General features: G+C 35.3%; 1 long non-coding RNA gene across 1 annotated transcript in view; it reads right to left on the bottom strand.

The window, feature by feature from the left end:
* The window catches only part of LOC110255478, a 157,784-nt gene that overhangs the window by 4,354 nt on the left and 126,153 nt on the right, over nucleotides 1-27,277 (bottom strand). Inside the window, exon 3 of the long non-coding RNA XR_002335839.1 lies at nucleotides 25,478-25,573. This is a non-coding gene — a long non-coding RNA (uncharacterized LOC110255478). The remainder of the gene's footprint in view (nucleotides 1-25,477; nucleotides 25,574-27,277) is intronic.

The following is a 27,277-nucleotide window of genomic DNA, read 5'->3' as shown; positions in this document are numbered from 1 at the left end:
TTTAAATTTTTTCATTACTTTTACATTTGTTATAGTGATCTGTGATCAATGATCTTTGATGTTACTGTTGTAGTTGTTTTGGGGTGCCATGAACCACACTGATAGAAGACATAGAACTTAATAAGTGTTGTTATGTGTCTAATAGCTCCACAAACTGGCCATTCCCCCATTTTTAGCCTTCTCCCTGAGCATTATTTATCATGTTCTTTTGTGTAATCACTATAGGTTCTTCCCTTGTGAATATGATGTTTCTTACGTAAAATACTGTAAAATTATAACAATATATTTTAAGCTGATAACTTTGATAGAATTACTGAAGTTAACACTTTTCTCTTTCCCTTCACATTTTAGGTTATTGATGTTACAATGTACATATTGTTTATATTGTGAACTAATAAGAGATTATTGCAGTATAGTTAGTTTTACAACATTTGTTTAGCTTTTAAACTGGAGTTGTAAGTGAACTATGCATTACCATTATATTACAAAATCTAATTTTGGCTTTGTATTTACCATTACTAGTAAGTTTTATGCTACTTTTTATATTCTTAATATTAATTAATGTAATTTTATTTCTACCCAAAGAACTCCATTTAGCATTTCTTGTAAGATAGGTCTAGTGGTGATGAATTCCCTCAGCTTTTGTTTGGGAAAGTCTTTGTTCTTTATTTCTGAAGGGCAGCTTTAGAATGCTTGGTTGACAGTTTTTTATTTCGATATTTTAAATATATCATCCCATTCTCTCCTAGCCTGAAAAGATTCTATTGAGAAATTCACCCTGACATATAGGAGCTCTGTCGTTTCTACTTTCAGAATTTTTTTTTTCCTTTCTTTTTTCTTTTTAGGGCTTCACCCATGGCATATGGAGATTCCCAGGATAGGGGTTGAATCTGAGCTGTAGTTGTCAGCCTACACCACAGCCATAGCAACACAGGATCCCAGCCGCATCTGCGACATACACCACAGCTCATGGCAATGCAGGATCCTTAACTCACTGAGCTAGGCCAGGGATTGAACCTGTATCCTCATGGATGCTAGTCATATTTGTTACTCGCTGAGCCACAATGGGAACTCCTCAGAGTTCTTTCTTTGTGTGTGTGTTTGATTTTGACGCATTAATTACAATGTATCTTGGTGCGGTCCTCTTCAGAATCAATTCTTTGGATGTTCATTTCTTTCCCAAGAAACTTTAGGAAGTTTTCATCTAGTACTATTTAAATATATTTTCCATACCTTTCCTTCTCCACTCTTTCAGAAATTCCCTTATTGTGGATATTATTTCTTTCTGAATTCTAAAAACTGTGTCCCATCAGTTCCATGGGCTTTCTGCACTCCTTTCCATTCTTCTTTCTTTTTGTCACTCTGCCTGGATAATTTCAAATGTCCTGTCTTTTAGGTCATTGTTTTTCTTTCTTTCTTTTTTTTCTTTTGGTTTTTTTTAAACCTCTGTATTGAATTCTGTAGTCCTTATATATTTTTAGCTCTAAGATTTCTGTTTGTGTTTGTATGTGGTTTGTATGTGTGGGGTTTTTTTTTGATTGTTTTTATTTTTGTGATGAATTTCTCATTTTTTTCATTCACTGTTTTTAAAATTTTGTTTGTCTGTGTTCTTATAGTTCACTAAACTTTAAGAGGGTTATTTGAATTCTTTGACAGTTTACAAATCTCCATTTCTTTAGAGTCTGTTATTGTAGCTTTATTACATTTCTTTGGTGGTATAAAATTTGGTGGTATACCTTATTTTTTATGATCCTTTTTTCCTTATGTTTGTTTCTGTACATTTCAGTAAGCGTTCTCCCCTTCCAGGCTTTATGGGCTTGCTTTGGCAGAGACAGTTATTGACCAGTCAGCTCAGTTTAAGTAACTAGACATATCTGCTGGTAATGTCATTAAGAAGGTGGAGCTTGCTATCAGGGTCTACTTAGGGGCAAGGCTGTTGCCTAAACTCTGAAAATGAGGATGCTCTTGCTGGCTAATAACTTTAGATAGGACTACTTGTCCAGTTCCCTGCCCAAGCAAGGCTATAGGATAAGCTCCAAGATTGCCTGGTTTTTCTTGTCAGGCTATTTGGACAGTTAGGACTGAATACTATACTTCAGCAGTAAATGGGGCTATGAATTAGCTTCCCTGCCTGGCAAGACAGACAGAAGGAGCCTGGGGCCTGCTGGGGGATTAAATCATAAATCACTGACTTCCCTGGTCAGGTGATGTCACCAGTTCTGCTCTGCAGATGTAGAAAACCACAGACCATTTTCTGTTCAAGTACTGATGTAAGCAAGGCTGTTGAATGGACTATGCAGATTCCTGTGTGTTCTGGTTAGGTTCCCTGGTTGGATAGGTTAAAAACTGTATTCAGCAATGTGGGGGGTAGGGGGTGGAGGGGTTCTGATTTAGTTTCCCTGCTGAGGCACAGTGGGTGAAATAAGACCAGTATTTTTGTGGCCTTGACTCAAGCTGACCCATGCCCCAAGTTCCTTGCCTGAACAGGGACACTACCTTGCCTTGCAGACTAACTGCTCTGCTTGCTAGATTCTGTTCAAGTGTTGGTAGACTATAAGGTTTTCTAGGTCTTCTGGCCAACCTTAATATTATGGTAGGGCTGGGAGCTTTACTTAGCAGTGGGTGGGGCTATGACTCAGTTTCCCTGTGTGGGTAGGATGGGTTCAAGCACTTCCCAAATTTTAGTTGGGCTTTCTGTTTGGAGATGGGTAGAGGAGGCACTATTTTAGGCTGTGAGTAGAGCTATGAATAACCTCCCCTGGACATAGCAGGGGACCCTTCATACCCAGAACTGATTTTTCTCTGGAGGCAATCACCTCTGTCTGCAGGACTCTGCCCAAGTATTTTTGGGCTACATAGCTTCTAGGTGTTCTTACAGCCCTCCTAGTGAGCATGGGGGCTACACATAGTAGTGTGTTGGCTTACAGTTTCCTGGCCACAATGTGCCACTGACTTAGTTCTGCAGATGAGCAAAGGTGCTGGTTGGGATTACTACTTGGGTTCTGCAGGTATGAACTCTGCCAAGGAATGAGTGCTGGCAGTTGCACACTCCTCCCTCTTCTTCATCACAATCAGATCCCCAGTGGTTGAGCCCTGCAGATGTCTGTGCAATCATCATGGGGCATGACCAGAATGCCAGCTCCTGAGAGGCAATCCATAATTCTGGAGGAGCTGGATGTTACTCTTGGGGTTTATTTTCTCATTGGAGGAAAAGTAGACTCAGAAGAGACCTCTCTATGAGGTGCTGTACCAGCCTCGGGATGGTACTGCTCAGGCTCACTCCTGAATTCCCTCAGTTAGTGTCTTGTTCATGAATATTTTGTAGTTGTTCTTCTTGTGAGGGGGAATAAAATGAGGAATGATCTATGTCACCATTATGGTGATCAGAAATCAGATCGTATGATTTTTATCATTTATTCTATTAATGTAGTGTATCACATTTATTGATTTGTATATGTTGAACCATCCTTGCATCCCAGGAATAAATCCTACTTGGTTATGGAGTATAATTCTTTAAATGATTTGATGACTTTGGTTTGCTGATACTTTGTTCAGATTTTTTTAATATGAGTATTCATCAGGGATATTAGCCTATAAATTTATTACAGTGTCCTGATCTTTGATAGAAGGGTAATTATGGCCTTGTAAAATGAATTTGGGAGGGTTCCCTCTTAAATTTTTTGGAAATATTTGAGAAGAATTGGTATTAAATCTTTAAATGTTTTTGTAGAATTTGCCAGTGAAACAATATGGTCCTTTGGTTTTATGCGTTGGGAGATTTTGATTACTAAATTTAGTCTCCTTAGTTGTTACTTGTCTGTTTATATTTTCTCTTTCTTCCTGATTCAGAGGTGGTCGGTTGTGTATTTCTGGTAGATTGTATAGGAATTTGTCTTTTTCTTCTAGGTTATTTAATTTACTCATATGTACTGGTTGATAGTAGTTTTTTAATGATCATTTGTATTTCCACACTATCAGTTGTAATGCCTCCTCTTTCATTTGTGATTTTGAATCTTTCTTTTTTCCTTGGTTAGTTTTACTAAAGTATTGTCAGTTTTGTTTATCTATTTGAAAAAATAGCTGTAAGGTTTTTTTCCTATCATTTTTCTCAACTCTATTTTATTTTATTTTTACACTCTAATCTTTGTTATTTCCTTTCCTCAGCTCACTCTGAGTTAATTTGATCTTCTTGTTCTAGGTCCTTGAGGTGTAATTTTAGATTTCTTCTTTGAGTTCTATTTTCTTAATATTTGCATTTATCACTATAAACTTCCCTCTAAGAACAGCTTTTGCAGCACTGCATAAGTTTTGGTATGGGATGCTATCATTTTCATTTGCTTTGAGATTTCTTTTTCCTATCTCTTTTGATTACTTCTTTGACCCATTGGTTGTTGAGCAGTGTGTTGTTTAACTTCTACTTATTTGTAGGTTTTGCAGGATTCCTCTTGTTCACATCTAGTTTCATGCCTTTGTGGTTAGAAAATATCCGAGGTATGATTTCAGTGTTCTTAAATTTGCTAAGATCTGTTTGTTTGTTTGTTTGCCCTGTCATGTGGTCTATCCTGGATAATGTTCTCTGTATATACCTCAGAATACTGTGTATTCTCCTTTTGGATGGAATGTTCTATAGATATATGTTAGGTACATTTAGTTTAATGCATGGTACGTGTCCAATATTTCCACACTGATTTTCTGTCTGGATTACGTATCTGTTGCTGAAAGTTGGAAATTGGTTCTATCCTTTAAAATGTTTGCATTTACTTACTAAATTTATGTACTATAATGTTGTTACATATATTTTTATGATTTTTATATCTTCTTGATGAATTGACTCCTTTGTCACTTTATATGACCTGTTTGTGGGTTAAAGTCTATTGTGTCTGATAAATATAGCTATCCATCAGTTCTCTGGGGTTTTACTTGCATTAAATATCACTTTTTCCATCACTTCTTTCTAAGTATATGTGTGTCTTTAAAGCTGAAGAGATCCTCTTGTGGACAGCAGATAATTGGGTCTTGTTTTTTTAATTCATCCCTCCACTCTATGCCTTTGGACTGGTGAATTTATCCTTTTACATTTGGAGTTATGATTGCTATGTTAGGACTTAATAATTACTGTTTTATGTTTATTTTGTATTTTGATTTTTTTTAAATTTCTGCCTACATTTGTAAAACGGCATTTTCTCCTGCTGGCATGCTTTTTTCCCCTTTATTTTTAGTGCATCTACCCTACATTTTTGCTTTGCAGTTATATGAGCTATCTCATAGGTAAAACAGTTCATTTTAAGTTAATACCAACTTAACTTTGATCATCTACAAGAGGTTCAGCATTTTACTCTCTACCTTTTATATTTTTGATATAATTATTTACCTCTTTTAATATTGTATTTGTTAAAAATAATACTCTTCATGATTGTATTTAATAATCTTTTCATTGACTTTTATACTACAGTTAAGTGATTAGCGTATCATCATATTAGAGAATTAGTTTCCTAAGTCTTACTACTATAAATTTACTTTACCAGAGTAATGGATATTTTTTCCATGCTTTCATGTCTCTGATTAGTATGTTTTCATTACAGTTTGAAGGAACTCCTTTGAACCTTCTTCCAAGGTAGATCTAGAAGTGATAAACTCCAACTTTTATTTGTCTGGAAGTCTTTAATTTTCCTTCATATCTGAGATGTATGTTTACCTAATAGAGTATTTTTGGCTGGCATTTTTTTTTTTTTTAACACTTTGAGTATATCATTCCACTGTCCTGGTCTTATAGGGTTGAGATATCTGATGATAGCCTAATGGAGGTTACTTTGTGGGTTATGATGTTCTTTTCCCTGGCTACCTTTAGAATTCTTTAACTTTGATAATTAGATTTATTGAAGGTTCTATCTTAACTTTTTATCTTTGATGATGACAGTATCATATTGTATCTTAGAGGAGTTCTTTTTTTTTTTTTTTTTTTTTTGCATTAAGTGATCTACAAGCTTTGTAAACTTGAATGCCCAACTCTTCCCATGTTTGAAATCTTCTAGGCTATTATGTATTTAAATAGACTTTCTGATGCTTTTTCCCTTTCGTCTCTTTCTGGAACTTCAGTTATTCTAATATGTTATATTTGATAGTGTCCTATAGATCACATAGGATGTCTTAGCTCCTTTTCAATCTTTTTTCTTTATTCTCGTGTGGCTGGGTCATTTTAGACTTCCTATCCTCTGATCATTGATTATATCTTCTGTTTGTTCTCTTCTATTGTAGATGTTCTCTATTGCAGTTTTCACTTTGTTTAATGAATTCTTTAGCTCCAGAATCTGTTTGGTTCTTTTATGATTTCTATCTCTCTTAAATTTCTCATTTTGTTCATGATTATTTTTTCTTATTTTGTTAACTTTCTATGTTTTCCTGAAGTTTGTTTTTTCAAAACAGTTATTTTGAATTCTTTATCAGCTAAGTTGCCAATTGCATGTTTTGGAATTTGGTTACTGGAGGATTATTATCTTTTAGTGATGACATATGTCCTTGATTTTTCATGTTCCCCGGTGCTGTGTATTTTTGTGTTCACATTTGAAGTAATAGACCCCTCAGATCTTTACTTGTCTTCTGGTGGCAGATAGTTTTTTGTTCTACTTATATCTTGAACTTGTCCTACTTATATTTTGGGTACACTTGCTCCATACATTTTGTGGAAGAATTTTTAATGTTTCTAGTTCTTAAAACTCACCAGTATGGCTACTGGAAATCTCTCTTTTGTTTCCCAGAAGGTGGCAATATAGTTTAAATTCATAGTTTCTCTTTTGCCCACAGACCTTGGCCTGTTTCCTGAGCTAATCCCCTGTTTTTCAGAGCTTATTTTCACAAAGGTACTTGGAAGTGTATGCAAGGAGCTGGTCAAAGAGTGGGGAGAAGTGTGGGTTTAGCACTTGGATCACTGGAATGTTTCTAGTCTTAGTAGGGAGATCCCTGAGTCTGGTACTGCCAGAGGCCCACGGGTGCACTTCCTGCTTTATGTGTCTCTTTAATGACCTATGGTATTCTGTCTGCCTCTTTTCAGCTTTCCTCCTCCCTCCCAATTGTGGATATCCCACTTTACTACTTCAATGCTTCTAAAGAGAAATGGGTGTCATCTGCTGTGTCTGGCCCTATTGCAGGAGTGGGACACTCATTCACTGCTATTTTTTTTCCTCTGTGGACGAGGTTGTCATTCCCACATAGACAGCTCCATGCAGTGTTGCTTTAGTCAGGTCCTTGATGGGGAGGGGAGGCCTTTTGGTAAAATTCATATGATGTGCACTATATCCATATTTGTGGGGTTTTCTCTTTTCCTCTGATGGTATGCTAGAATTCCTCTTTGGGAAGCTGGACTTCTGTTTCCTCTTCTGTCTAGTTTTCTGTACACTGTCAGCACTCTCAGGATTTTTGGCTGACTGATGAGAGGAGTTTGGGCAGGTATGTTGTTCTACTTGTCCTACAGCATATACCAAGGCCCATCTGCCTATTAACAGATGCACAAGAGGACAAGACTTTTTCTGGGTCCCTTTGCATATGGCAATATATCTCACAACTCCCACCCAGAGTTTTGTTTGAGGAGGGATAGCTAATTCTTTTTGGACTGGGCGGGGGAAGGAGGACTATCTTATGCCACATAATGCTGGCCCTGTGTTTCAGATATTACTGATCTTAATTAACAATGGTCACAAGTTTTCAGGCAAAGAGTAGGCATCATTCTAAATTTTAAATATAGAACCATTGATGGAAGTGCAAATGTGTAGACAAGTATATATAAAAATATATATCCACAGTATTAAAACTTTTTTTAAAAGATCATTTGTCTTTATTTTTATTTTTTTAAAAAACTTATTGTAGTTGACTTACACTGTTGTATTAGTTTTAGGTGTACAGCAAAGTCACTCAGATTCTTTCCCCATATAGGTTATTATAGAATATTGAGTAGAGTTCTCTGGGCTATACAGTGGGTCCTTATTGATTATCTATTTTATGTATAGTATTGTGTATATGTTAATCCTAAACTCTTAATTTATCCCCCCCACCCCTGTTTCTTCTTTGGTAACCATAGTTTGTTTCGAAATCTGTGAGTCTGTTTCTGTCCTCTTGATAAGTTCTTTTGTGTCATTTCTAAAATTATATTCCACATATTAGTGATGTCATATGATATTTGTCTTTCTCTGACTTCACTTAGGATGAGACTCTCTAGGTCCATTGATGTTACTAAATTTATATTATTTTGTTCTTCTTGATGGTTAAGTAATATTCTATCATATATGTGTACCACATCTTTATCTATTCCCATATCCATGGATATTAAGGTTGCTTCCATGTCTTGGCTATCATAAATAGTGTTGCAGTGAATATTGCAATGCATTCTTCTTTATGATTTATGGGTTTTTTTCCCTAAGATTGATGATCATATGATAGCTCTATATTGACTTATTGAAGGCACCTTCATACTGTTCTCCACAGTCGCTATACTGGTTTACATTACTACCAAGAGTGTAGGAGGGCTCCCTTTTCTACATGCCCTTTCCAACATTTATTGTTTGTAGACTTTTGGATGATGGCCATTCTGACTGATGTGAAGTGATAAATCATTGTGAAGTGATAAATCATTGTAGTTTTGATGTGCATTTCTCTAATGATTAGTGATGTTGAGCTTTTTTTTTTTTTTTTTTTTTTCGTTTGTTGGCCATCTATCTGTCTTCCTTGGAGAAATGTCTATTTTCAGGCTATTTTTTAATTGAGTTTTTGTTTTTTTTTTGATATTGAGCTACATAAGCTGTTTTGTATATTTTGGAGATTAATCCCTTGTCATTTGAAAAGATTTTCTTCCATGTGTGTTATCTTTTCATTTTGTTTATGGTTTCCTTTGCTGCGAAAAGACTTTCAGTTTAATTGGTCCCCGTTTATTTTTTTAAAGTTTTTTATTACTCTAGGAGGTGGATCCAAAAATATATTGCTGCAGTTTATATCAAAGAGTGTTTTGCCTATGATTTCCTCTAAGAATTTTATAATACCTGGCCTTACATTTAGGTCTTTAATATATTTAGAATTTACTTTTGTGTATAGTATTAGAGAATGTTCTAATTTCATTCTTTTACATGTACTTGTTCATTTTCCCCAGCACCACCTATTGGAGAGACTGTTTTTTCTCCATTGAACGTTCTTGCCTCCTTTGTCATAGGTTAACTGACCATAAGTGCATGTGTTTATTTCTGGGCTTTCGATCCTGTTCCACTGATTGAATTTCTGTTTTTTTGGTGATAGTACCATACTGTTTTGATGACTGTAGCTTTGTAGTATAGTTTTAAGTGCAGGAACCTGATTCCTTCAGCTCCATTTTTCTTTCTCAGGATTACTTTTGCTATTTGGAAGCTTTTGTATTTATATATAAACTATTTTTTTAATATTCTCAAATATTTATTCATTTATTGTCCTTTAATTTTATGCCACAGCAGTCACATTTATTTATTTATTTATTTTTGTCTTTTTAGGGCTACACACGCAGCATATGGAGGTTCCTAGGCTAGGGGTCTAATCAGAGCTGTAGCCACAGGCCTACACCACAGCTACAGCAACACAGGATCCAAGCTGTATCTGCAACCCACACCACAGCTCATGGCAATGCTGGATCCTTAACCCACTGAGCAAGGCCAGGGATCAAACCTACAACCTCCTGGTTCCTAGTCAGATTTGTTTCTGCTGCACCATGATGGGAACTCCAAAATTAAAAAAATTTTTGTTCTAGTTCTGTGAAAAACGCATTGGTAGTTTGACTGGGATTTTTTTGAATCTGTAAGTTATCTTGGGTGTTATGGTCATTTTATCAATATTGATTCTTCCAATCTAGGAACATGGTTTTATCTTTTCATGTATTCATTTTTGATTTCTTTCATCAGTATTTGATAGTTTTCAGAGTACAAGTCTTTATTTTTATTTTTTTGGTTTTTACCTTTTCTAGGGCCACTCCTGAGGCATATGGAGGTTCCCAGGCTAGGGGTCCAATCAAGCTGTGGATACCGGCCTACACCAGAACTACAGCAACACCACATCTGAGGCGCATCTGTGACCTGTACCACAGCTCACGTCAGCGCCGGATCCCCAACCCACTGATTGAGGCCGTGGATCTAACCCACAACCTCATGGTTCTCAGTTGGATTCTTTTCCACTGCACCACGATGGGAAATCCCATTTTGAGTTTATTTTTGTGGATGGTGTGAAGGTGTGTTCTAGTTTCATTGATTTACATGCAGCTGTTTAGTTTTCCCAGCACCACTTGCTGAAGACACTGCCTTTTCCCCATTTTATATTCTTGCCTCCTTTGTTGAAGATTAATTGACCATAGGTGTTTGGGTTTATTTCTGGGCTGCCTATTCTGTCACACTGATGTGTGCTATGTATGTTTTTTTACTAGTACCACACTGTCTTGATTACTGTAGCTTTGTAACATTATCTGAAATCTGGGAGAGTTAAGCATATAATTCCTTGTAATAGTCTCTTAAGAGCCTTTGTATTTCTGCGGCATGATTTGTAACTTCTCCTTTTTCATTTGTAATTTTTTGTCTTGTTATGTAACTTCAATGAATTGATTTTTAATGAAAACACCATTTAATAAGTATATACTTTTTGGATATTTTATTCCACTAAATATGCATTATAAATTTGGGGACACTTCAAAGCATTATGGACAGAAAATAGGATATATAAATCTTAAACTTTACTCACATTTTAGTTATTTCAACTAGTCATAACTTTGGTATATTAAATAATGTTTTTTAACAAGTGGCTACTGAATATTTTTAAAAAGTGTTATTTGTATTTAAATATAACACATTTTTTAATAAATTAATATATTTCCTGTGTAGGAATATGGAAAAGATAGGTAAGGAAAAGAAAATTCTCTTTAAATGTATGGTCCAACAAATGAATATAAACCTATTGCTCACTTAAAAGATACTTTTGTTCAATAGACTTGATATATTTAATCATATCACTATTTAAAAAATTAAATATATAATCATATATATTTATGTATATACTTAATATATTATACATACAAATACATATGTATAATAGATGAAATGTAAAAAACTACTTAATAATTATAGTATTATATGTATTTAATAATTTCTTCTTTTAAAAGTGTCTACTATTGCTATTGTTTAAAAATTTTCCATTTTCGCCTAAATATTTCAATCTGTTTTCACATTAAAAATGTGGAAGTTCCCATGCTAGAGACTGGACCAAGTGTGTATTGTGTAAATGGAGATTTTAATGTATTTTATCCAGTATGTTAATTGCCTAACCAACTGTAAAAGCACATTTAGAGTATAAAGCATGCATATATTATGAAAAATATAATTTAAAAAAATTTTTAATTTTTTTTCCCACTGTACAGCATGGGAACCCAATTACACATACATATATACATAGTTTTTTCTCCCATTGTTGTGTTGCAAAGTAAGTAGACATAGTTCTCAGTGCTACACAGCAGGATTTCATAGTAAATCCATTCCAAGAGCAATACTTTGCATCGTTAACCCCAAGCTCCCAATCCCTCCCACCCCCTCCCCCCAGGCAACCACAAGTCTATTCTCCAAGTCCATGATTTTCTTTTCTGTGGAAAGGTTCCTTTGTGCTGTATATTAGATACCAGATATGAGTGATATATGGTATTTGTCTTTCTCTTTCTGACTTACTTCATTCGGTATAAGAGTCTTTAGTTCCGTCCATGCTGCAAATGGCATTATTTTGCTCTTTTTTATGGCTGAGTAAGTAGTATTCCATTGTGTATATATACCACATCCTCCTAATCCAGTCATCTGTTGATGGACATTTAGGTTGTTTCCACGTCTTGGCTATTGTGAATAGACCTTCAATGAACATGCAGGTGCGTGTGTCTTTTTTAAGCAAAGTTTTGTCTGGATATATGCCCAAGAGTGGGATTGTTGGGTCATATGGGAGTTCTATGTATAGATTTCTAAGGTATCTCCATACTGATCTCCATAGTGGTTGAACCAGCTTACATTCCCACAAACAGTGCAAGAGGGTTCCTTTTCTCCAGACCCTCTCCAGCACTTCTTATTTGTGGACTTAATGATGGCCATTCTGACTGGTGTGAGGTGGTATCTCGTGGCAGTTTTGATTTGCATTTCTCGAATAATCAGGGATGTTGAGCATTTTTTCGTGTGCTTGTTGGCCATCTGCACACCTGCCTCGGAAAAATGTCTATTCCGGTCTTTTGCCCATTTTTCCATTGGGTTGTTGGCTTTTTGGCTGTTGAGTTGTATAAGTTGCTTGTAAAGCCTAGAGATTAAGCCCTTGTCCATTGCCTCATTTGAAACTATTTTCTCCCACTCTGTAAGTTGTCTTTGTGTTTTCTTTTTGGTTTCCTTTGCTGTGCAAAAGTTTGTTGGTTTGATTAGGTCCCATTGGTTTATTTTTGCTCTTATTTCTGTTGCTTTGGGAGACTGACCTGAGAAAATATTCTTAAGGTTGATGCCAGAGAATGTTTTGCCTATGTTCTTTCCCAGGAGTTTGACGGTGTCTTGTCTTATACTTAAATCTTTCAGCCATTTGGAGTTTTTTTTTTTGTGCATGGTGTGAGGGTGTGTTCTAGTTTCATTGATTTGCGTGCAGCTGTCTAGGTTTCCCAGCAATTCTTGCTGAAAGACTTTCTTTTTCCCATTTTATGTTCTTGCCTGCTTTGTCAAAGATTAATTGACCATAGGTGTCAGGGTTTATTTCTGGGTTCCCTATTCTGTTCCATTGGTCTGTCTGTCTGTCTTGGTACCAGTACTGCACTGTCTTGATGACTGTGGCTTTGTAATATTGCTTGAAGTCTGGAAGAGTTATGCTTCCTGCTTGGTTTTTGTTTCTCAGGATTGCTTTGGTGATTTTGGGTCTTTTGTGGCTCCATGTAAATTTTTGGATTGTTCTAGTTACGTGAAAAATGTCATGGGTAATTTGATAGGGATTGCATTGATGAAAAAATAGAATTTTAATGTAACATTCAACAGAGTCTTTTTTAAAATTTAAGTCCTGTTTCAAAACTTGAATTAATTTACTTAAAATTTAGATGAGTCACCTATAATATTAAATACCATTCAAAACTATAAAAGTACTTTAAAAATCTCCCTCAGTGATAATTTAGTTGACAAATATGTTTATTCAAGTTGTCGCTCAAATTTAGTTCTTCCTAACATGGAAAAAAATAAGATGCTAGTTAATGTAATAAGAAAATTACATGCCATGTTAAAATGTGAATTAAATAACAATAAGACTTCAGTATCCTCAATTTTTCAGATATTCCCATTCTGCTGAAACTTAAGGTTTGTTCAAATTGCATCAGCTTATTCACAGTAAAGGCTTCATTAGATGTTATTTAATAATTTGGGAGGAAACATTAATTGATAAATATAGTTTGTTTTCCAATTCAGAACACTGACCTATTGTTTTTCATATACTTACAGTCCTTCTCTTATGCCATTACTGATCTTTATTTTCTCAACAAGAAATTTTACTTCTGTAAATAAATTGGAATACCATTTACATAATGGTTTTTTCTCTGAATTTGTAATTTCCTATTTTCTATCATTTATTATTTATCTTTCATTCTTTGGTTCAAAAAAATTTGTCAGGAAATTACTATATGCAGGAATACATGGGAAATAAGAATGAATATCCAAGGTCCTTTCCCTCAGTGAATATCCCTTTTAATAATGAAGATATGATAGCTAGCCCAAAGAACACATTTTATTAATGAATGTAATGTGTCATGAGTATTATAAGAAAAATTATACCTGAAGATTTGTAATCTCACTCATACCACTTTCTCTTTTTCTCTTTTTTCCCATATTTAAAAATTGAAGCATAGTTGATTTACAGTATTGTGTTAGTTTCAGGTATACAATAGAGTGTTATACAGATTTATATATTCTATACATATATAACATATATGTATATATTCTTTTTCATATTCTTTTCTAATATAGGTTATTATAAGATATTAAATACAGCTCCCTGTGCTATACAGTAAGTCCTTATTGTTTATTTATTTTTTATATATATAGTAGTGTGAATCTGTTAATCTCAAACTCCTAATTTATTCCTTACCTCCCTATTTCCCCTTTCTTAACCATAAGTTTATTTTCTGTATCAACACACCATTTTTTCTTAATCTATCAATAGGTATACTTAGGAGAGTTTCAAAATGCCAATCAGCAAACCTTGCTTTATCCCTTTCCAAACAGAAATATCAGCATTACTTCTGTCAGCCTTCTTACTGTTGTGCAAAACTTGACAAAACCATACTTAGGGGGCTAGTAATGACCACTCAAGGAATACAAGAGTCAGATATACATTAGCCTCATAACTCTGAAGAATTACATTAAAGCATTATTTCACTTAGAGTGATTGAATGATATGCCTGTCATTGGTGATGTAAGGTACATCTAGATTAGGAGTTTTGAAAATATCAGGCCATGGGTGACATCTGGCCTCCTGTCTGACTTTTAGGTACGGTTTTATTGGAACACAACCATGCCCCCTGGTACCTTGTTGTCTATGGCTGCAAAGACTAAATTGTTTCCTGCCTGTTTACAGAAAAAGTTTCTTGATCCTTGACATAACTGCCACGTATTTATGGTAGCATATTAATTTTAGTGGTTAATGGAATATATGTGTTGCATATGTGCATGCACACACACATATAGTAGTAAACTGATTTCAATTTATGATTGAAATAAGGCTAATTATTTAGAATAACATATGAGTTGAAACATATATAAATAATGGTACAGATGATACACAATCAAGAAAATTATGAATAAAATTAAACTGAAAAAAACTTTCTGCAGTATAAATTCAATTTCATATTAGTTTAAAAGATTGGCAGTAGGCAACAAAAAAACCACAGAGTGATTTGAAGACTGAGACTTTTAAGTAGCTACAGGAAATCTGGAGGTTAAATTGTCCATACTAGACGTACACACATACACATGTTGAACTCAACAGGCAACAAGAATGCATGCACATAATTCTGAGGGATATACCTAACCATAGCAATCAATGTCCTTGCTAGTAATAGAAAAAAGAAAAAAAAATGGTTTTCTTCAACACATAATTTCTGAGTTAGATATTTTTATAAATATTCTATACTACACTCTCAATCCTAGTCTTTATGCAATATAATATTTTAAAGATATTGCTTAAAGCAATATCTTTAAATTCCCAAAGTCAGATATATTTACATTAACAAAAAGTGGGAAGTAAAACATATCCAAAGATTTGATTAAACAAAGAGTATATTAAGTTATTTAAGACTGTGCATTGTACTTAAATCCCAATTTTACCCCATGGAATCTTCAAAAACAGTCATAAAGCCACCAGTTAATTTGGCCTGTAAACACTTTATTGTCACATGACTGAGGAAAGAGACTGTGTCTTATTGCTTTAGTATTCCTAGCCCCTAACACAATGCGTGGCATATGGTAGCAATCAGAAGACTTGCTGAATGGATGTATTAGGAAGCATACATTTTTTTTCTTGTCTTACTTTCCTTTTTTGAGATTATTTAAAGAGAAAGAAAACCCATTTTTTTCTAGACCTCAAAGTTTATTTTGAGCAAATTAGTTAATGTCTTTTCAAAAGATGCTTTAGAAATATAGGATGATCTTTCATGGAGTATTAAAGTTTAAGCTCTTTGGGAATAAGAATTAAAGACATGAATAATAAAAAGAAAAAGTCAAAAATTTTTGACCTGAAAAACTCTATAATTTGAGGTTTGGTTGATACAGTAACATTATTCTATTCCTTTCCAACTGGTTCAGCCCTCTCTGCTCCTCCAGGTTGCTGGAGCAAATGCATCCTTGACCCAAAATGAAATGTTTCATCTACAAGTTTAAAGGATGTTTAAAAAAATAACGACTTTGCTTTTAGCAGTCAGTGCTCTCCTCTGAAATACTCTGCTGATTCACAAAGCTGTCTGAGAAATTCATGATGTCGCTGCAATATTAGCCTGAATGAGGATAAAGTACCCATTTGGAGATCAGAAAATTTACTTTATTGGCTAAAGGGCTAGTCCCCTTTGGTATAAAGAGAGGCATTAGAAAATCTATTAAGGCTGAGTTATATTCTGCAGCTACCATCTTTTCTTGTTGCAATTAGTATTTCATTTTAATTGTGCTGCTATATAATTTCGTATGAGAAGATACTCAGTGTGAACTCAGAACAAGGTTTTTTTTTTTTTTTTTTTTTTTACTCCAATAGACTTATTATTCTCTAGAACACTTTCCAACTCTTCCCTGGGTTATAAAAAGAGGTAAAGAGAATTTTACTTTACATGGTCAAGGAAATTAGGGCATCTCTGAAGTATTTTCCTCTTTCTTCTACCTCTTTTGTTGTTCTTGCTGCTACAAAAGGAAAATGGATATACGCATCTTTTGCAGTCAAGCTGCATTTTGTACTGCCAAGTGATTTAGAGTCTTATTGTCTCTCATTTTTGAGGCCATTCCATGTAGATGATCACTGGAAACATGTTCAAAGCTTCTTTTTATAAAACATAGTTTCTTCTGTTGGAGAAAAACTCAAACTTTCTAAAGGATATTTTCTACTTTTTTTGGTTTACCTTTGTTTACATATCAGACACTTCTAATAACAATTCTATATAGCCTTTCCAATTTCCTCATTCATTTAGCAATTATTCAGCCCTTTCTATATGCTAGGTTTTTTTGTTTGCTTTTGTTTTTAAGCTCTGTTGGTTAAAATATAAATAAAACATTCTCTGTTCTAGGAAGCTTATCATATTTTGGGAAAGACAGGCATGTAAGCAATTCACTCATGCTCAAAGAGTTTGGGAAGGGATTTCTTCTCCCTGATATCAAGGAAGCCTTCACTGAAACTCTGGAATTTAGAAATAGGCCTTGGGGGACAAGACATTCCAGGCTGAAGAAACTGTGTTAGCGTAGGCATAATGTCATCCAAAACCATGAAAAGTCTGAGGAGCAATGAGCAGTCCTCTGTGGCCAAGAGTAGAGTGATTGATGAGACAAAACACATGCTGGATCCTGTGACTGAGAACTGAATGAATAATTAAAATAATAATTTTTATTCATTAAGCAGTGGTTAGCCATTGAAGATTTTCGAAGAGTGGAGTTTAAAGATCTGACTTAAAGTTTAGGAAGGTAACTCATACCTATGTAGAGGATATGTTAGAATGTCAAAGACAGAAAACATGGAAGAATGCTAGTTTGACATTTCAGTCGGGGAAAAATATTTACCTTGTTTTGAATTGCTTCCTTCATAGATAAATAGTTTTAATATTTTATAACCTATGTTCTAGGTGTTAGATGAGAGCAACTTTCATTAATCAGTTGTCACCATATATACCCTTGGTAAACTCAGGTTTTGACTGAATTGTGTCCCCCTCAAAATTTGTCTGTAGAAGTGCTAGCCCCTGACCTTTCCTAAAGGAGGGTAATTAGAGTTAAAGAAGGTTGTTAAGAATGGGGCCCTAATCCAGTGGAACTGGTGTCTTTACAAGAAGAGAAAGAGACACCAAAGATCTTTTTCTGAGAAAACAAGGTAGGAAGATAAGTCTCGCCAAAAACCAATGCTGATAGCACCTTGATCTTTGCCTCTATCCTTGAGAACTGTGAGAAAATATATTTCTGTTGTCAAAGATACCCAGCCTGTGAAATTTTATCACACCAGCCAGAACAGACCAGGACAGGCCTAGAGTCAGTCTTTTTGTCTTCAAGTTCTATATGGCCTCTTTCTCATTCTCTAGGGATATGGTTCTCTAAATCTGAGGTTAGAGAAACCAGGAAGCATCCATTTGAATATCACTCCTCTCTAGTACTGATGGCAATTGAGAGGAAAAGAGGGAGGAGATTGAAGAGGTAATTGTTCAGATAGAAATAAGCTGATTGGTTTTAGAGATAAAAAGAGAGAGACTTGTTAAAAGTAATACCTCTTATTCCATCTTTATCTTTCCTCATGAGTCTTGTGCTGAAAACCACCTCTTGACTATAAGGAAACACCTACAGATATGTCAATGAACCTGACACCTCAGTAAGACTTGATATCTCTGGCTTCTACTACTGCAACCATCTTATTTCTCTTTTATATCTTGGCTACTCCTCACTTGTCATTTGATTTTCCTTTCTACAACCTTGTAATAATATATTCTAAGATTCTATCTTTGGCCTCTCTGACCCTTTTCTCTTGTTGGCTAGGAGAGGTCAATTGTTCCTAAGATTTCTATCAAATTTCTTCTGTTTTACAACTGAAATTTATAAATCTATAGTCCTGTGTCCTCAGGTTCCATTACCATGCATGTGCTCTGGATATTTCCAATTAAATTTCTTAACCACAAAGTATTTCGTTTATGTCACTCACCTTCATGTATATTATGTATGTACTTGTTTTACCTTATATTAATACTCTAAGACATGGTATTAGTTCCACTTTAAGATGCTGACTCTTAAAGTGGTTAATTTTCCAAGTCATAAAATAAGTCACATAAGCAAAGATCATTCAATTGTCAGGCATAAAGATATTTAAACATGTCTAAAACTTCTGCAAACAAGTCTAAAACACATCTAAAATGGAACTTTAAGTGTTACTGACATTAGATGCAAATGTTCTCCACCTCTGAAATTTCTTAGTTATCAGCACTATCATTTTCTTAATCAGCCTGTCATTAAGTCTAATATCTAGAACTCAATAAGTACTTATTGAAAGTGCAGTGAAATGACTAAACAAATGGTTCTTAAAAGTTAGTTATCAATTTAATGCCTCTATGAAATCAGTTATAATATTGTTAATCATTCCAAATTCTTTATTCCCACTCTAGTCACCTAGGATATTAGAAAGAACAAACAAGAGAATGAGCAGAGAAACATGGATATTTGGATCCATATTCTGTAAGATATATCTTATTGTTAAAGCCAATGTGAAGTTGTCGTGAGGATTTAAAGATAAATTTATCTTCAAAGTTGAATAGTAAAAATAAACCCTTTATTTTTAGTTACATACTGTTTTCTATGTACAAATCACATACTTAGCACACAAAATAGCAATAATACTGGAAATATGGCCCCTCAATATTATTATTGGTCTTTCTCCCAACTAAAGTTAGGTTTAAAAAACAAAGGCCTAAAATATTGTAAGTTAATATATTGCCTGATGTAGTTTTAAAAATTTAGGAAGTAATATTGGTGACTAGTGACAATATAAGGAAGATTAAACATTTCTTAATCAAAATAAATGTTTATTCTGGTCTGGAGACCATTTCTTATTTGATCATCCTTGGAAAATATAAAATGTCAGAGCCATTATTTTTTATTAACTGGATCTGGCATGGGCATAAATAGTAAATTGAACTGTCTTTTTTTTTTTTTTTTGGTAGGACATTAAAAGAAAATTAGGCTGGAAAACTATTCAGACTCAAAATATACCACATGTAGATACTTATAGATGGGTAAAGCCAATTTTTAGTGGAACTTTTATTTTATAAACGAGTATGTCACATAATTTTGGTAAAATACAAATAACCTGTCTTGTCACACAAGGGGTAGTTTGTATGTCTGGCTCATCACAATTTTAATTGTAAATCTCAGGAAATGCAGAATATGACAATTAGGTTAGGAAGTGCTCAATGGATTGCAGAGTAGTAAATTTTATTAAATTTCTTCATAAAATAACATTGACAAATAATCTAATACAGAGCTGTTTGTGCATTACTAGGTATTGCTGAAAGAACAAATAGGCAGCTCCAAATTCACTCAGAAAATGAATTCTACAGTTTGTTCACAGTAATTTACAGGTTGTTCTGTGATAGAACTTTAAAAGTGACTTGGGTCTCTCTCCAAGCAAGTCTTTAAAATAGACATGTCTAATAATCGAAAACTGCTGTTTTAGTGCGTCATAGGGAATCAAATATAAATCGGTCTCTAGAGACCATTAGGTTAATAGTTTAATATGAGTTATAAAAGAAATGTGAATGAAGGAATATCAATAGGAAAAAATATGGGAATAATTTGATGTAAGATACAAGCTGGAAGATTTAGGGGAAAATAAGTATATCTCTTGGGCTTTATGTTCTTTAGCCGGCATGATTTTTGATGGTGTCAAAAGCCCCAAACCATTTGTTTTCTATGACTTGCTAGATGAATAACTGTGGCACATGGGAGTTCCCATTAGGGTTCATTGGGTTAAGAACCTGATATAGTGTCCATAAGGAGGGGGGTTTGATCCTTGGCTTCACTGAAGTGTAGATCAAAGGTGTGGCTTGGATCTGGCTTTGCAGTGACTGGGGCATAGTCAGGGAACTTCCATATGCCACAGGTGTGGCCCTATAAAGAAAAAAAATAAAAGCCTACGGCACATGTACTTTTCTTCTCATAATGGTTGACAGTGTTCCAGGAAAGTAATGTCCAACCCCCATTGTCGCTAATATCAAGTATAATATGGTATGTTACATTCAGTAATTCAGGTTCAATAATAAATGTTTTATGCCATGGTATTTCTACATGTCATTTACTATGGCCTAAAAAATGATCTAGACTGAAAATGGTTCTGATCATTCTCTTCAAAATCATCTCTTTCTTATCAGATATCCATAAAGTAGGAAAAATCACTTTGACATGGTTACTCTAATACTAAAATAGCAATAATGCATTGATTCTTTACTGGACTTCCCTGTATAATATGCTGGGGTATTTCTCACAGCTTTTAGAATGCTGTGGCAATTCCTCCTACCCTGCCCCCAAAGCTGGAAAGAGTAAATGCACATCCAAAGCATGGCTGCACATGGCCATTCACATCAGAATATTTTTCTTAAAACTTAAATGACTACAGATATGATCATGTTTATATATTTTCTCACAAAGTATATGAACTATGACTCAAAAATTTGGATTACTACCCCAGTGACCCCAAACTAAAACTATATTTAAATCTTTTCATTTTTCTTGAATCCACCTTAAAAATGTAAAGAGGTAAAGGTGATGCAGCCTCTTCAGGATTCTATAGTATTTCCTGATGTCATGAGTCTTTTGAAGCTCTTTATTACCAGAATCACTGTTGTTTGAAACGACAATGTATTATTGTCTCAAGTAGATAAGAATTGTTATGGATGGAGTGTTTGTGTCCTTCCAACATTCATGTTTTAAGTTATACCTCCCAATGTGATGATATTTAGAAATGAGGCTCAAGAGCAGCAGGACATTATACCCCCAAATATGCTACTTTGGCACATTGATTATCTCCAGCCACAAGCAGGTGAAAAATAGCAAATGCAAGGAGAAGCTTTCTCTGAGCTCTCCTTATCTGCTTAGAGACAGATCCTCCAATTGGAATTAAATTGTCATCAGTCTTCTCCCTGGCCCTTTCATCAACCAGGGAAGATTGAGTTTTATCACAGAAGAGGAGACTGGAAGTCCACACCAGACCCCTACAAACAGTGTCACCGCCTATCACACCTCCCATCCATTCTTCCAAGGGCCCATTCATCTTTCCTAAAAACCACTTACATTCCCCTAAGAGGGCTACATCCTCTACTCCTTCTGCTAATGATTGGTGATATTTAATCTTGAATTCTAAGCCACCTTGGGGATTTACTCATTTTTTTTCCCTGAGTGGCTCCCATGTGTACATACTTCTGTTTTTCTCTTGTTACTCTGTCTTTTCTTAGAAGGGCCTCAATCTAATAACTCCTAACAGTAGAGGGATGTTATTTTTCCTTTCCTAGAGGGCTTTGGTAGGTAATTAGGTTTAGAGGAGGTCATGAGGGTAGGGCTGGTGTGGCAAGACAGGATCTGTGCTCTTACTGGAGGAGACATGAAAAAACTTGATTCCTCTCTCTTTCTTTCTACCCTGTGAGGACAAGTAAGTGAAAAGATGGCTGCCTGCCAGCCAGGAAGAGGGCCCTCATCTGGAACATAACTGGCCAGCACCATGACCTTGGGCTTCCCTGCGCCCATAACTGTGAGACATAAGTTCCTGTACATGATATTTGTTATGACAGTCCAAGTGGATTAAGAAAAGCATGGAGTTTACCAAGAAGCTTAACCCTGGATTTTGTCCTGCATGTTCATCTGGGTCACTGTCTGCCCTGTATGGCATATCTGTTGTTGACACATGGTCTCCACAGGACAAATCCTCACACTAGCAGTAGGCCTTTCCCCAGTGGGGCCTGCCATTATTTACAACTTCCAACAGGGATACCCAGGGTGATCATTTTAGAATAAATGTCAGTCACCCAGATAAAACTGACTTTAATGCCTCTGAATGTGTAAAATGGTATTTCCTACTATGCTGTCTTACATTTAAAGTCTGGAATGATGAGATGAAGAAGAGATGAGGAAGGATTTCAATGATGTCATAATTGGATTTGTATTCTTCACTTCATTATAAGGTTGGTTTGGACACCTCTCCCCATGAAAATAATAAGCGTATGGGACAGCAGGTAACAAACCTATTGAGGTTAGGGTGGGTCTTGCTTGGCAGTGATGAAATCAAATTTGTGGGAACAAGGACTCTGATGTGAGTGTTTTCAGGATTCTGGGGAGGGAATTCAAGGTGGTGGGAGGTGTGCATTCTTATCGGGTTGCTGGGGCAGGATCTCTGCTGCAGGTAGAAATGGGGAATTTAAAGAAGGCACATTTAAGGCATATAGCATGGTCTTCAGTCCTATGTCTGAGTTCCAGTGGATTAGGAAGAGCAGATCATTTGTGTCAAACTGAGATTTGTTAACTGGAGATTACTTTCTATTTACTTGAACACTAGCATTTTTTTGCAGTGTAAAAACCAAGGACTTTGGAGATAGATTTGAGTCTGAATTCTAGCATTTTCTTTTAGTAACTTAGTAGTCATTAGCAAGTCACTTAAACTCTCTCAGTTTCAGTTACCTTATCAGTAAATTTGTGTAAATACCACATTTGCCAAATTATTGCTATAGGTTGATCATGTCTGCAAAGTATCTGACATTTGTCTGGGTATCTATTAGGTAATTTTTATATTATTGTATGCTCTAAAACATAATTTTTTGAAAAATTTGCACATATTTTATGTGCTTTGAGTAAAATTTAGTTCACCAGTTTCTCTAAATAGGTAATAGGTTTAACATTAAAAAAAAAAATCACTAAGCTTCTTTCTCTTCTCTTTACTCATTTATGATGTATTTTTAAAAAGTTCTTCTTGGGCCCTAATCTAAAGAGTAAATTCCATTTTAAAAAAACAGTCCCTTTACCTTTTTTCATGCGGGTAGAGGGAGGATCATCTAGATTTCAGAGTATGATCTTCAGGACCAAAGTTTCATTAATTTTACTTCCCAGGGGAAAAAAAGCCCTAAAACCTGACTCTGGGATTTTTAGAACATTTTGTTGATGGCCAGTTTCCCTAACTCTAAAAGGGTATTTACCATCCTTTTAGGCAGGACATAAAGATTAATTAGTTAAGATTGCAAAGTGCTTTAAGCATGAAATGTTGTATGAGATAATAGGATAAATATTAATAATATCCTGTTAGAAGTACCCAGACAGCCAGAATAAGGTAACTAAGAAAAACAAATTGCAGTGCTTGGTATGAAATTGAAAATCACTAATGGAATGAAAGTTTGTTCATACTGGGAGCAGTGTTGCATCATGTATAATGTAATACCAGGTCATTTTCAATTGTTTTAATTGCCATGAGCAACTGATCTTTAGAGCTGTTCCTGACAAGCTCTTGCACGGCCTTAATGATCATAAAATGGTGCCAAAGACCAGCATTATCCCTATTGAACATTAAATGGTATCGACCCCCTTCACTGGGTCCATCACTCAACAGACTCCTTAAAGTAATTCAGAGCACAATTAACATTAATTAACTTTACAGAAACCCCTCCAAACTCTCTGCCATTTTAAGACTCCAGACAGTGAAGAAAAGTAAAGAGGCAACTAACAAAAAAGTTATGAATCCTCTTGTGAGAGCCATCAATTAGGTTAAGTAAAAGATTCCTAAATTTTTATAACCCTCATTTATCACTTGCTACTCCTGATAAGTTTATCCTGTGTAAAGATATCTTTAAAGTCGTTCAGTCCTAAAAGAACCATTCATCTCTGTACTTCACACCCACTTTAAAGCTGAGTGGCAGCTTCCAAATTTATGTCAGAATAAACCAGAGTCACAAGTGACTACCACTGGGCCCTACAGAAATGCGAAGCAAGTCCCTGTCAGGTATGCAAGGGAAGAACGTTGGCCTGCCCTTCTCTTCTCCATTTCTGGAGAACTGTCCTGGGGAACTGTATTTCTGCTTGTAAGTTGCAAGTGACTAACACAGGTTTTCTCCAGAATGTCCTCAATAATAAGAATCTACCATTAGTTATGTGCATGACTTTTTACATGTATTAGCCATTTAACCATGATTGAAAGTCTATAAAATAAATATTTTGATAATTTTAAATTTGTTAACAATATATTTGCTTTTATTCCAACCTCCTGAAAGCAGTGGCTCAATAGTTTTAGAGCTGGTGATCTAAATCTATTTGAAATCTAAACCTATTGTACTCTTTTCTTTATAAAAATAGCAAAGTTGAGCATTCACTGTATGCAAAACATGAGATTAACTATATCTGCAGGAAGGATGACAAAATATATCACACTGCACTATCCCTCAAAGAGAAAACTAGCTTTTTTTTTTTTTTTTTTTTTTTTTTGGTAGGTAAAAGCCCAAGGGGGAAAAGAACTAGAGAGAATTGGTATAAGTTCACTAATAGAGACCTCAGCTGGCTCAAAAGTATTCTGGAAGAGGTCATGTTTCACCTAGACTTTAAAGTTTGAAAGAAAATAACTCCTAATTCTGTATATTCAGTCATAAACTACCAAGACATTTAGAATAAGGAAATCTTGTTTTCATAGCTCTTAGAGTATTTCCATGATACTTCATTAACATCTTTGGATTTTAGATCTTTACTTTTTAAAGATCTTCAGCAGGATCATAACAGAATAAACTTCCTTTATAATTTTATTGGGTTTGCCTGAAAGCAATGGTATCAAATCCATGATTGTTGCCTTCTTTCAAGGATACTCAAGATTTAAAAATATATATTTTTAGTTTCATTCATAGAGGCTGCTTATTTACTCTAAGATACTTTTTCTTCCAAAATAATCTTAGACTTTTTTTTTCCAGGGCCATATGAAACCTAGAGCCACACGGTAGTTTGGACCATTGTCCAGGAGACCACTGACTCAAACTCTCTTCTCACACTGAGCAGGACTGCCAGGTAGGGCCACTGAGGCTGCCTGATGCCTCTATTGGAATGAACTCCATCAGGAACAGTACCTACTGGCTTTGTGCATTATGACAGCCAGATAGATCAACTGCCCTTTTGAACTGAAACAGGATTTGAGGATCATGAGCTTTCTGCTGCTTTCAAGGGGATCCCCAGTCTAGGAACGGAGGCCCCACCAGCCTCAGACTCACCAGTCAGTATATGTTCTTCATGTGGGTAGGGCTGATGGATAAGGCTTCTTCATACCACTGCTGGGCTTCATCTGTGTTTCCTCCTAACTCGGCTGACTGGCCACAGTATAAAAAAACAAAAATTGAGAAATGAAAATAGAAACTAAATTGTGCACCAAATACTCAAAGATATAGCAAGCTATAAACATACTTCTGGGTTGGTGACTTTGTATCGGCTTTGGAAGAAAGAGTGTGTTTTCAGTGTTTGTTGTTTTCTTCCAAAGGTTTTTCTTTTTAATATCTTAACCCAGTTTAAGTTCTCTAGCCAATGCACGGGAATGATTAACAACAGGCTTGTGTAGGGCTGAAGGTGGAAAATTTACTTTTAAATTTATGAGTTCTCTTTGTTTTTTGTTTTTTTGCTTTTTAGGGCCACACATATAGCATATGGAGTTCCCAGGCTAGGAGTTGAACTGGAGCTGCAGCTGTCTGCCTATTCCACAGCCACAGCAACACTGAATCTGAGCTGTGTCTGTGACCTACGCCACAGCTCATGGCAATGCTGGATCCTTAACCAGCTGAGCAAGGTCAGGGATTGAACCTGAATACTCAAGGATCCTAATTGGGCTCATTAACTCCTGAGCCAAGAAGGGAACTCCTGAGGAGTTCTAATTTTTTGTTGCTTATATTTGATCCTAGATAAAAGAAAAGATATAGCAAATTCTTCATCAAGATTTAAGGAGGCCTTAAACTTTATAACATGGGTTAATATTGGTTATTGATCGACAGTTTAATGTGTATTAATGAATGCTGATAATTTGCCTGGAGCTGTGTTAGAAAGTGGAATAAATGATGACTAAGACTTGACGTCTTTTGAGATACCTTCAATGTGTAATCAATAGACAAAATACAAAATATTTTACAAAGTCAATACAGTTATAGCAATGTGAATGGAATATCAGATTACATTGTGACATGGGATCACTTCACTCAGTCCAGGATAGGCAGAGAAATCTTTCACTTGGATTTGTGTCGCAATTTGGAAGGCAAATGAGTAAAAACAAATGGCCTGTTATACAGTATCTCCTTCTCCAAGAATAGGGGGATTGTAAGAATACTTGAGAACCAATATTTTTTCTAAATAGTTTCTTATTCAAATTGATAATTGTGTCTAGGTCCAAAAATTTACTAGGAATTTCTTTTTCCAAAGAACATTTGCTTTCCTCCCAACAAAAAGTTGCCTGAACCATTTATGGAGTCATGGTCTGATGCCAAAAATTATCTTTCCTTCTGTCATTACTTCCCAAGTCAGGAAGATGTAAGTTTTATAAGGCTTCTTCTAGGCAGTTTCAGGTAGCCTCTTTGACTTCATGGTATAGTAATGGAATGAGAAGGCAAGTCAAACTTCCTTACATTTTTTTTATTTTATTTTGTCTTTTTGCTATTTCTTTGGGCCGCTCCCACAGCATATGGAGGTTCCCAGGCTAGGGGTCGAATTGGAGCTGTAGCCACTGGCCTGTGCCAGAGGCACAGCAATGCGGGATCTGAGCTGCGTCTGCAACCTACACCACAGCTCACGGCAATGCCGGATCGTTAACCCACTGAGCAAGGCCAGGAATCGAACCCACAACCTCATTGTTCCTAGTTGGATTTGTTAACCACTGCGCCACGACGGGAACTCCCTTCCTTACATTTTAAAGTCCAGATCATAAAAAAGTAAGCATCATCTATTCATGTATTCATTAAGCATGTTTGAATGATAATATAAAAGATGTGAAAACATTATGACTCACCCTAAGATGATCATAGCTTAGTGGAACC

This window comes from Sus scrofa, chromosome 9, assembly GCF_000003025.6.
Source record: "Sus scrofa isolate TJ Tabasco breed Duroc chromosome 9, Sscrofa11.1, whole genome shotgun sequence".
NCBI lineage: Eukaryota > Metazoa > Chordata > Mammalia > Artiodactyla > Suidae > Sus > Sus scrofa.
Note: the sequence above shows the minus strand (reverse complement) of the source record. Positions and strands in the feature narration are given on the sequence as shown.